Raw genomic sequence first — 12572 nt, 5'->3', positions numbered from 1 at the left:
GAGATATGTTAATACTGAGGAATAGCTAAACAGAGCTAATTGACATATACATTATTTCACATATCATATTGGGGGTTAAGAACATGTAAAATCAACTTCCTTGGTGATTTTTTTTCCTACTGAAACTTTTTATTGTTTTTATTTTTGTTGTTGAGGCTTAAGGAAATTAACTTTGGCCATAATTCATGCAGCTTGGATTTAGTGACACCAACTTATATTTGAGCCAATTAAGAACAAGTTTATTTAGTTGATAAATGCCACTTCACCAATGACTTTTCTCATATAACCTTTAACAAGAACTCATAAGTAGCATTGATTATGCCCCAAGAGATGACAGACAGATGGTAATTCAGAAGGGTACCTCTGAAAAGATTTCTCAGTTTCCTGTCCCATTCTAGTGACATTGTTTTGAAAACCTTGGAGAAAGACTGAAATTCCCCACAAAGTTGAGACTGTATGTGAGTTTTAAAAACATTAACTGGAAAAATCAAGAATCCCAACATGGCACCCAATAGACCTCCACAGATAAAGTCATTGACCAAATAAGCACTGTGTGTCACTGCAGTGGGCAGGTACTCATTAATAGGACCTTGGAGACCAAAGAAAAGGACAATGCTGAATCTATTACAGAAAAGAATGAGCATCAAACCTCAATAATACTCTAATTCCATGGCATTTCAGTGTGCTGAAAGCCTGATAAGTGTTTGTGAATTTTTCTTGATGGTTGTGGTGTTGAAGCAATGTATGAACTCTTTCCAATGGAGTGAAAATGGCTTCTGTTCTCCTTACAAGTACTGCTGCCATGCCACATGTTGCAAACTCTAGGGGCACTGACATGCTTTTGGAAAAGGCAACAAAAATCCTTGTAAAGCACAAACATAGGTGCCAAGGTGGTTGTTTTCTACATTAATGGTGGAAGGATTCCACAATACAAGTTTCTAAATCCATCCCTCCTCAACTGAAGCACTGCATTATGATTGTGATTCCATAAATATGCTGCCAAGAAAAGATAATTGTGATGGCTACGTTGTTGAAAACTGCACAGCAGCTGTACAAGTAATGCTTCATTCCACCAACATTTGTAATGTGAGGTGAGACATCTTGTTTTGAAGATGTAAAGATCAGTGGCCTCTTTCCATGAGCTTCTGAATCTATCATGTTGCTTAAGATCTTTCTTCTTCATGAAAGATTTTATTTTAACCTGTGATACCAGCTGAGCCTGGTGGTGAGAGAGATGATAGCTTTTTCCCAACTTTCCCAAATTCTTCCATTGTTACTGGTTTGTCAGTTTTTTTTTCTTCTGGAGTCAATTTTGATAACTGGATTTCCAAGGCTTGTAGGCGCCTGGACCCATTCCCTGAGCCCTTCCTTGATAATTTTTAAGAGTAAAATATATTGTTATTAAATATAGCTACCATAATGTACACTTGCTCTCTTGAATTTCTTCCTATTATATAACTGAACTTTTGTATAATTTAACCAAAATATTCCCAACCCTCTCTCTAGCCCTCAGTAACCACTATTCTGTTCTCTACTTCTGTCAGTTTAACTTCTTAGATTCCACATATGAGTGAGGTCAAGTGATATTTGTCTTTTGTGCTGGGTTATTTCACTAAATATAACATCCTCCATTTTCATCAGTGTTGTTGGTGATGACAGATTTCCTTCATTTCTAAGGTTGAATTCTATACTACTGTGTGTGGGGTTGGGGGGGAACAGAGACAGACTTCTTTATCAATTGAAAGACACTAAGGTAAGACTGACACCATATGTTATCTTTTGTAAATAATGCTGCAATGAACATGAAAGTACAAATGTCACTTCAGCATACTGATTCATTTCCTTTGGATATATGCTAAGAAGTGGAATTGTGTGATCATGTTAGTTCTATTGTTGAATTTTCTGAGGAATATCCATACTTTTTCCAGAGTATCTGTTCTAATTGTTTGTTCCTTTGAGTTCATACTGAAAATATCATTGCTCATAACATCATGAAGATTTTTTACGATATTTTCTTCTAACATATTTGGAATTTTATTTCTTACATTTATATCATATTCCATTTATATTAAGTTTATTAAATAACGTGAGACAATATCATGTTTCTTTCTTCTATATGTGGGTATCTAGTATTCACAACACTATTTATTGAAGAGGCTGTCCTTTCCCTGTTGTTTGTGCTTGACACCTTTGTTTAACATCAATTGACTATAGATATGTAGGTTTACTTTTAGGCTCACTATTTTGTTCAGTTATTCTGAAAGCATATTTTTATACCACCATCATGCTATTTTAATTACTATAATGTTATTAGTGTATTTTGAAATCCAATATTGTGATGCTTCCAGCTTCATTCTTTTTGCTCAATATTGCTTTAGCTATTATGTCATTTGTAGTTATATGAAACTTTTAGGTCACTTTTACTATTTCTATGAAAAATGACATTAGAACTTTGATAAGGATTGCATTATATCTATATATATATAATCCATTGATAGATTCAAAATGTGATTAAATTATTAAAAGATGTTGGAAACTTTAGGAGTTTGGGCCTAGTCGGAGGAAGTGGGTCACTGACATATTCAATCTGGAAGGATATATATTGTCCCTGACCCCTTCTTTGGTATCTTTCTCTTTGTCTCTCTTTCTCTCTGTTACCTGGCTACAATTAGGTACACAGATTTGCTCTGCCATGCCATTCCACCATAATATACGACCTAACCACCAACCCAGAAACAATGGAGCTAGTCAACCATAGAGGAAACTTTTTCTAAAACCCTGAGACAAAATAAATATTCTTCCTCTATGCTGATTTTCATAGGGTTTTTTTTTACAAGCAATTGAAAGTTGACTACTACGTCAACATTGCCATATCACTGAATTCATTTTTTTCTAATATTCTTATTCATGTAAATCTTAGATTTTTAAATATGTAAGATAATTATAAACAGGCATGATTTAAATTCTCACATTCCAATGTGGATCATTTTTGTTCTTTACTTGTGTAATTGCTCTACTAAAGTCTTCCAGTACTACATTGAATAAAATTGGTGAGAATGAGCACCTTTGTCTTTTTCCTAATCTTAGAAGAAAAGCTTTCAAATTTTCACTTTGCCATGATGTTAGCTGTGGACTTCTCATGTTTTGACTTTTTGTATTGAGCTTCATTTTTTTTTATATCTAGAGTATTAAATATGTTTTTAGTTGTTGATGGAACTTTATTTTATTATTTATTTATAGGTGGTGCTGAGAATTGAACCCAGTGCCTCACCCATGCTAGGCAAATGCTCTACCACTGAGCCACAACCCAGCCCCTAATTTGTTATTGTACCATAAATTTTGTCAATGCTTTTATGCATATATAGAATTATATGTAACTTTTATTCATAGTTCACTTAATATGCTGTATCATATTTGTGATTTGTGTATTTCAACTCTTCATTGCATACTAGGAATATACCAATTTGTTATAGTATATGATCTTATTTATCATACCATTAAATTTTGTTTTCAGGAATTTTGCTGAGGATTTTTGCATCTATATGCATCATGGATATTGGCCTGTATTTTTATTCATATCTTTGTATGAATTTTATTCCAAGAGAATTATGGCCTTATGAGTTTAGAAGCACTCATTATTCAGCTTATGAAAACATCTGAGAAGTATTAATATTTGTTCTTTAAGTGTTCTGTATGTAGTATTCATTAAACAATTCAATAGGATCTTGGTTTAATTGGAAAACTTGTATTAAATATTCAATCTGCTTATTACTTATTGATATGTTCAGATATTCTATTTCATTATGATTCTGTATTGATAGAATTTATGTGCCTAAGAATGCATTTCTTTTATGTTATTCATTTTGTTGTCATATAATTGTTCATAATAACCTCTTATGATGCTTTGTATTCCTGTGATATTAGATGTTTTTATCTTTCACTTCTAATTTTATTTGACTCTTCTATTTTCTTAATTATCATAGCTGAATTTTTGTCAATTTTATTTATCTTTTCAATAAATGAACTCCTGGTTTCTTTGTTCTTTTTGTTTTTCTAATATTTATTTTATTTATTTACGCTTTGATTTTATTATTCCTTTTATTATAATAACTTTGAGATTGGTTTATTCTTTTTTCTCTATTTACATGAAATGTGACATTAGGTGGTTTATTTGAAATCTTCCTTTTTGTTAGGCAGTTATTATTATAAAATTCCCTCTTAAAACTGCTTTTACTTCATCTCTTATGCTTTGGTGTGCTGTGTCCATTGTTGCTTTCTCAAGATATTATTAAATTTCACATTTGCTTTCCTCATTCAACCATTGACTGTTTAGAGGTATGCTATTTAAATTCTATATATTGCTGAGGATTTTTGCATCTATATAGATCTGTTATTTACAGTTTCATTCCATTGTAGTTAGAAAAGATACTTTATATGATTTTGAAATTGCTAAATTTGTTAAAACTTGTTTTGTAGATTTACATATGATCTATTTTGGAGAATATTTCATGAATGCTTTATAATAATGCATAATCTGTTAGAAGGGAGTTTCTATATATATCTGTAGGTCCATATGATGTAAAGTATAATATAAATTTGATGGTTCCTCATAGATTCTTTTCAAATGGTTGCTTAAAGTAGGATACTGATATCTACTACACTTCTTACTATCTATCTTCTCTGAAATTTTTACATTTGTGTTATATATTTACATGTTTAGATGGTCCAATGTTGGGTTCATATATTTGTAATTGTTATAGTCTCTTGCTTAGTTGGTCAATTTACCATGATACACTTTCTTTGCTTCATTTTACACATTTTAAATTAAAGTTAATTTTATCTGATATAAATACAGTTATCCCTAATGATCTCATCACTTTCAACCTGTTAGTGCTGAAAGGTGAACAGAGTTTTTTGTAGGCAGTGTACACTTAGGTCACATTTATTTTTATATTTAGCAATTATATACCTTTTGATTGAATAATCTCATGAGTTTGTGTTCACACTATTTGCTAATAGATAACAATTCACAACTGTCATTATTAATTGATTTCTGGTTATTTTGTATGTCCTTCATTCCTTTCTTCCTCTATTGCTGTATTCCTTTGTGGAAGGTGATCTTCTCTAGTGACATGACTTGATTCTTATTTTTTTTAGTTAGAACATTATATTTATATACAATATTTGAGTTCTTTTTGACATAATTATACACACAGGGAATTTTATTTCAATCCTCATTGCCCCTCCATTTTTCTTCTGGTTTCCCTTCCTTTTTTCTCTTTTCTCTACTCTACTGATATTCCTTTCACTCTTTTTTATTTATTTTTGATTGGTAATTTCTCTTTGGTACATTTATATAACGTATATAACATGATTCTTTTAGATTCATTCCATATTTCTTTTCCTTTTCCTTTCCTTCCTCCCTCCCTCTCATTCCCTTAATTCTACTCCACTGGTCTTCCATATAACTTTATGATATTTAATCCCCTCCCCCACTGCATTATTTTTCATATTTTGCTTTAGCTTCCACATATGAGAGAAAATATTTGACCCTTGATTTTCTGAGTCTGGCTTATTTCACTTAGCATAATTTTCTCCATTTCCATCCATTAAATGCCATTATTTCATTCCTCTTTATGGCTCCACTGTGTATATAGACCATATTTTCTGCATCCATCCTTCTATTGATGAACATGTGGGTTGATTCCATAATTTAGCTATTGTGAATTGTGCTGCTATAAACATTATAGTGACTGTATCATTATAGCATGCTGATTTTCATTTCTTTGGATACATACAGAGGAGTGGGATAGTTTGGTCATATGGTGGTTCCAGTCTTAATTTTTAAGGAATATCCACACAGCTTTCTAGAGTGATTTTACTAATTTTCCATCCTGCTAACAATGTATGAGTGTACCTTTGACCTCACATCCTCACCAGAAATTATTGTTATTTGTATCCTTGATAATTGCCATTCTGACTGGAGTGATATGAAATCTTTTTTATATTTATTTATTTTTTTTTAGTTTTCGATGGACACAACATCTTTGTTTGTATGTGGTGTTGAGGATCGAACCCGGGCCGCGCACATGCTAGGGGAGAGCGCTACCGTAGCTTGAGCCACATCCCCAGCCCGAGATGAAATCTTAATATAGTTTTGATTTCCATTTCCCTGATTGGTAGAAATGTTGAACATATTTTCATATATTTTTGGTCATTTGTGTTTCTTATTGTGAGAATTTCTGTTTAATTGTTTTTCCCTTTTATTGATTAGGTTGCTTGCTTTTGTTTTGGCCTTGAGGTTTTTGAGTTCATTATATATTCTGAATATTAATCCCCTGTCACAGGAGTAGCTGGCTATGATTTTTCTCCCATTCCTTAGGTCCACACTTCACTCTCTTAATTGTTTCCTTTATTGTGCTGAATCTTTTTAATTTGGAGGTATGCCAGCTATTGATTCTTGGTTTTATTTCCTGAGTTTTAAATATTTTGTTGAGGAAGTCAGTGCCCACAGTTATATGATGGAGTGTTTACCCTATGTTTTCTTCTAGAAGTTACAATGTTTCTGGTCTAAATCTTAAATTTTTGATCCATTTTGATTTGGATTATAGGCAATGGACCTAATTTAATGTTTCTACATATAGATATCCAGTTTTCCCATTCCTGATTCTCTATATTTTGTTTATCTACTATGGGTTTTTGATTTGAGGGTACATCTTTTGGTGTTCAGTTGTTTATTTTTATTTATTTGTTTTGTTTTCCTTATATATTCTGGATGTTAATCCTCCTGTCAGAAGAATAGCTGGTAAAGATTTTATCCTATTCCATAGGTTCTCTCTTCATACTCATGTTTTTTTCTTTGCTGTGTAGAAGCTTTTTATTTTTATGCTATCACATTCATTAATTATTGGTTTTATTTCCTGAGCTTTAGTGGTCTTATTAAGAAAGTCATAGCCTGGGCCTATAAATTGGAGTGTTCACCCTATGTTCTTCTTTAGCAGTTGCAAAGTTTCTGGTATAATTCTTAGGGTTTTGCTCCACTTTGATTTGACTTTTGTGCAGGTTGAAAGCTACAGATATTGTTTTATCTTTTACATACTGATATCTGATTTTTGTCCAAATATATGGCTTTTGACAATTTTGTCAAGGATCAGATGATGTTTTTTCTGTGTGGATTTGTGTGTAATCACACTTATATCACTGTGGCCAAAATCCATGACAAGAACAAATTATAGGGCAAAGGTTTTTTTTTGGTTATGGTTTCAGAAGACTCAGTTAATGGTTGTCTAGCACCAAGACAGAAACATTGTGATGGAAAGACCTGATGCTGTAAAGCTTATAAGCTCATGGCAGCCAGGAAGCATTGAGAGAGAGAGAGAGGAAAATTAAAATGGAAGGGGAAATATGAACCCTTCCAGCAAAAATAGGAGATGGCATTAAATCTGTAGAGTACTTTTGGTAATATGGCTTTTTTGACAATATTAATTCTTCTTATCAAAGAACATGGAAGACCTCTCCATCTTCTACAGTCTTCTTCAACTTAATTCTTCAGTGTTCTATAATTTTCATTTTAGATGTTTTCTACCTCTTTCATTAGATTTATTCCTATGTATTTAATACTTTTGAGGCTATTACACATAGAATTGCTTTCCTAAATTCTTTTTCAGCAGATTTGATATTGGTGTATAGAAATGCAATTTTTTTGGTTTATTCTACGTCCTACTTTGCTGTATTTGTTTATGAACTCTAAATGTCTTATGGTACAGTGTTTTGGGGTCTTCTAAGTATTGGATCATATAGTCTGCAAACAGTGATATCTGACATCTTTTTTTTTCCTATTTTGTATCCCTTTTGTTTTTTTTCTCTTACTAATTGCTCTGGCTAAAATTAATATTGAATAGAAATGGTGATAATGGATATTCTTGCCTTATTCCTGATTTTAGAGGAAATGCTTTTTGTTTTTGTCCACATTTAGTGTAATTTTAGCTTTGAGTTTGTCACATGTAGCCTTTATGATGTTTAAGTAAGCTCCTTCTATCCTCAATTTCTTCATGATTTTAAATAAATGTATTTTGGAAATTCTCAAAAGATTTTTCTAATCATATACATGATTTATGTGTTTACTTATATTTATTTAATGAATTATGTTTATTGATTTGCATACGTTGAAGCATCCTTGCATCTGTTAGGAAACCAATGTGATAATCATGCCCAATCTTCATACTATGTTTTGTCTATAAATTGCTAATATTTCATTGAGGATTTTCATATATGTTCATCAGAGATATTGTTTTGTAGTTTTCTTTCCATGAGATATCAAGATGATACTGGTTTTATAGGATGAATTTGGAAATATTATCACTTTCTACTTCATGGAATAAATTAAGAAGCATTAGCATTACTTAGTCTTTTTTTTATTGGTTGTTCAAAACATTACAAAGCTCATGACATATCATCTTCCATACATTTGATTCGAGTGGGTTATGAACTCCCATTTTTTACCCCAAATACAAGTTGCAGAATCACATCGGTTACACATCCATATTTTTACATAATACCATATTAATGACTGTTGTATTCTGCTACCTTTCTGATCCCCTACTATCCCCCCTCCCCTTCCCTCTCATCTTTCCTCTCTACCCCATCTGCTGTTGTTTAATTCTCTCCCTTGTTTTTTCCCCTTTCCCCTCGCAATCTCTTATATGTAATTTTGTGTAACAATGAGGGTCTCCTTCCATTTCCATACAGTTTCCCTTCTCTCTCCCTTTCTCTCCCCCCACTCATCTCTGTTTAATGTTAATCTTTTCCTCATGCTATTCTTCCCTGTTCTGATCTTAGTTGCTCTCTTTATATCAAAGAAGACATTTGGCATTTGTTTTTTAAGGATTGACTAGCTTCACTAAGCATAATCTGCTCTAATGCCATCCATTTCCCTGCAAAATCCATGATTTTGTCGTTTTTTAGTGCTGCGTAATACTCCATTGTGTATAAATGCCACAGTTTTTTTATCCATTTATCTATTGAAGGGCATCTAGGTTGATTCCAAAGTCTAGCTATTGTGAATTGTGCTGCTATGATCATTGATGTGGCAGTATCCCTATAGTATGCTCTTTTAAGGTCCTTAGGGAATAGACCGAGAAGGGTGATAGCTGGGTCAAATGGTGGTTCCATTCCCAGTTTTCCCAGGAATCTCCATACTGCTTTCCATATTGGCCGCACCAATTTGCAGTCCCACCAGCAATGTACAAGTGTACCCTTTTCCCCACATCCTCGCCAGCACTTATTGTTGTTTGACTTCATAGCGATACCAGATTTCAAATTGTACTACAGAGCAATAGTAACAAAAACAGCATGGTACTGGTACCAAAACAGGCCGGTGGACCAATGGAACAGAATAGAGGACACAGAGACCAATCCACAAAATTACAACTTTCTTATATTTGATAAAGGGGCTAAAAGCATGCAATGGAGAAAGGATAGCATCTTCAACAAATGGTGTTGGGAAAACTGGAAATCCATTTGCATCAAAATGAAGCTGAATCCCTTTCTCTCTCGCCATGCACAAAAGTTAATTCAAAATGGATCAAAGAGCTTGATATCAAATCAGAGACTCTGCACCTGATAGAAGAAAAAGTTGGCTCCAATCTACATATTGTGGGGTCAGGCTCCAAATTCCTTAATAGGACGCCCATAGCCCAAGAGTTAAATACAAGAATAAACAAATGGGACTTACTTAAACTAAAAAGTTTTTTTCTCAGCAAGAGAAACAATAAGAGAGGTAAATAGGGAACCTACATCCTGGGAACAAATTTTTACTCCTCACACTTCAGATAGAGCCCTAATATCCAGAATATACAAAGAACTCAAAAAATTAAACAATAAGATAACAAATAACCCTATCCTATCACCAAATGGGCCAAGGACCTGAACAGACACTTCTCAGAGGAGGACATACAATCAATCAATAAGTACATGAAAAAATGCTCACCATCTCTAGCAGTCAGAGAAATGCAAATCAAAACCACCCTAAGATACCATCTCACTCCAGTAAGATTGGCAGCATTACTTAGTCTTTAAAGTTCTAGTAGATTTCAGCTGGGAATCCATCTTGTCTGAGGTTTTCTTTGTTGGAGGGCTTTTTATTATTTCATCAATATTGGATAAAAGTCTCTTGTATAGTCCCTTATATAGCATGATAACATTTTCTCCATTGCATATGATGACATTTCACTTTGTGAATTTTTCCATTGTTGTGCTTTTAGGGTTTTTCGTTTGATGTAGTCCCACTTCCTTATTGTTGCTTTTATTGCCTAAATACTTGGTGTTTTGTCCAGCAATTTTGAAGTTGATGTTTTTGTATCTGAACATTTTAAATAATTTATCCATCTCTCTTATTGTTTGGTGCCGCAACCCCTCGCCAGCAAAGGAAACATGACACAGGATTCTTCCTTCAGCAGTTTATTCAGGCCTTTGTTTTGACATGTCTTTTAGCTTGTTTCTCTCTCTACTCCCGTGTGCCCCAGCCTTAATAAAGCAGATAAAGCCCCAATGCACAACTGCCACGTGGACTTTTCTCATAGGGTGCCAAGTCACAGCGTGCCAACTCATTCTGATAAGGAGTTGTTTGTCACAGACTACAGCGGAGACCAGCGCCATCTTGTAATGGCGGCCACAGTACACAGAAACGGCTCACCACAGTTTGGTTTCTGAGAACTCAGATATAATTCTTACATTTGATCCCCTGAGGTAATATGGCTTTCTTCCCCTCTGTTTTCTATCAGAACTTTCTTTTTTTTTTTGTCTTTGATTAACTGTAGTTTGAGTGATACATATAAATTTAGAACTTATTTATCATTTATCCTGCTTGATATTCTCTAAGCTTCCTGGATCTGTCATTTGGTATCAAACACCAGTTTTGGAAAATGTTTTGTTGTTATGGCTTTTACTATCTATTTATTTCTGTTCCCTCTTTTATTCTTCATGAATTCCCATTAAGTATATCTGATAATTTTGAAGTTGTGCAACCATTGCTAGACATTCGTCCAGATATATAGGTGTGTGTATATATGTGTATATATACAGTTATACTATGTGTGTGTGTGTATGTGTGTGTGTGTGTGTGTGTATGTGTGTGTGTGTGTGTGTGTGTGTGTATATATACTGGAGGATTGAACTCGGGGGTGCTTTACTACCAAACCACATTTTTATTTTTTAATTTGCACAGGGTCTAACTATGTTGTTGAGGGCCTCAATAAATTGCTGATGCTGGCTTTGAAACTGCACTCATCATGCCTCAGTCTCCACTGGGATTAAAGATGTGTGTCAACATGCCTGGTAACAGTGTGTATGTTTTTGTGTGTGTATACACACACACACACACACACACACACACATACACACATACATACATATATTGGTAGTATATTTTCTCTATCATAAAAATCATAAGACACTGAAGAATGAAATTGAAGACCTCACATGATGAAAAGTACTTCCAATTTTCTTGGATGGGTGGAATTAATATTATCAAAATGGCCATACTACCAAAAGCAATGTACAAATTCAATCCAATCCTCATCAAAATACCAATTACATTCTTGACTAAATAGAAGGAAGAAAAAAAGAGTCCTATAATTCATTTGAAGAATAAGAGACCCAGAGTAGCCAGAACAGTACTTAAATAAGAAAAGTGAAGCAGATGGCATCACAACACCAGACCTTAAATTATACTACAGAGCTGTATTAATAAAAACAGCATGGTATTGGCACACAAAAAAACAGACATAAAGACCAATAGAATAAAATAGAAGACACACAGACAAATTCACAAAAAAATATATATATTGTAGAAAATATACCTTTTTTCACAAATGATTCTGGGAAAACTAGATAGCTATATGTAAAGAAATTAAGTTAGATAACTATATTTCACCTTGCATAAAACTCAAATGAAATTATGGTATTTGCTGGTAAATGGATGAAAATGGAGAATATCATGCTTAGTAAAATAAGCCCAACTCAGAGACTCAAAGGTTGAATGTTTTCTCTCATATGCAGTAGCTGGTATAAAATAAAGAAAAGGGTGAAGGAAAAGTAGGATTACATAAACAACCAGTCAAATACAAATTAATATATGAACAAAGGAAATCTAATAGAATAGAGGAAGAAGAAGGCAGGAAGGGCAGGAAGGAAGGGAGGAGGGAGAAGGGGACTCATGAACTGATATTGATTTTCACGAATGTATGAGTTTATCAGGAAGAACCCAGCTACTATGTATAGTCATTAATCATTTGTTACTATTGCTCTGTAGTATAGAGCACTAATCTCTAGGATATATAAAGAACTCAAAAACCTTAACACCAAAAAATAAATAAATAACCCAATCAATAAATAGGCCAAGGAACTGAAAAGACACTTCTCAGAAGATGACATACAGTCAATAAACAAATATATGAAAAAAATGTTCAACATCTCTAGCAATTAGAGAAATGCAAATCAAACCTACTCTAAGATTTCATCTTACTCCAGTCACCATGGCAGCTATTAAGAATACAAGCAACAATAATTGTTGG

At 33.4% G+C, this 12572-nt stretch overlaps 1 pseudogene; it reads right to left on the bottom strand.

Moving 5' to 3' along the window:
• Positions 1-278: 278 nt before the first annotated feature.
• Positions 279-1158, bottom strand: LOC113199561 (mitochondrial nicotinamide adenine dinucleotide transporter SLC25A51-like; annotated as a pseudogene).
• Positions 1159-12572: the final 11414 nt, after the last annotated feature.

Source organism: Urocitellus parryii, chromosome X (assembly GCF_045843805.1).
Source record: "Urocitellus parryii isolate mUroPar1 chromosome X, mUroPar1.hap1, whole genome shotgun sequence".
NCBI lineage: Eukaryota > Metazoa > Chordata > Mammalia > Rodentia > Sciuridae > Urocitellus > Urocitellus parryii.
The sequence above is the reverse complement of the archived record's forward strand: the minus strand, read 5'-3'. Positions and strand labels throughout refer to the sequence as shown.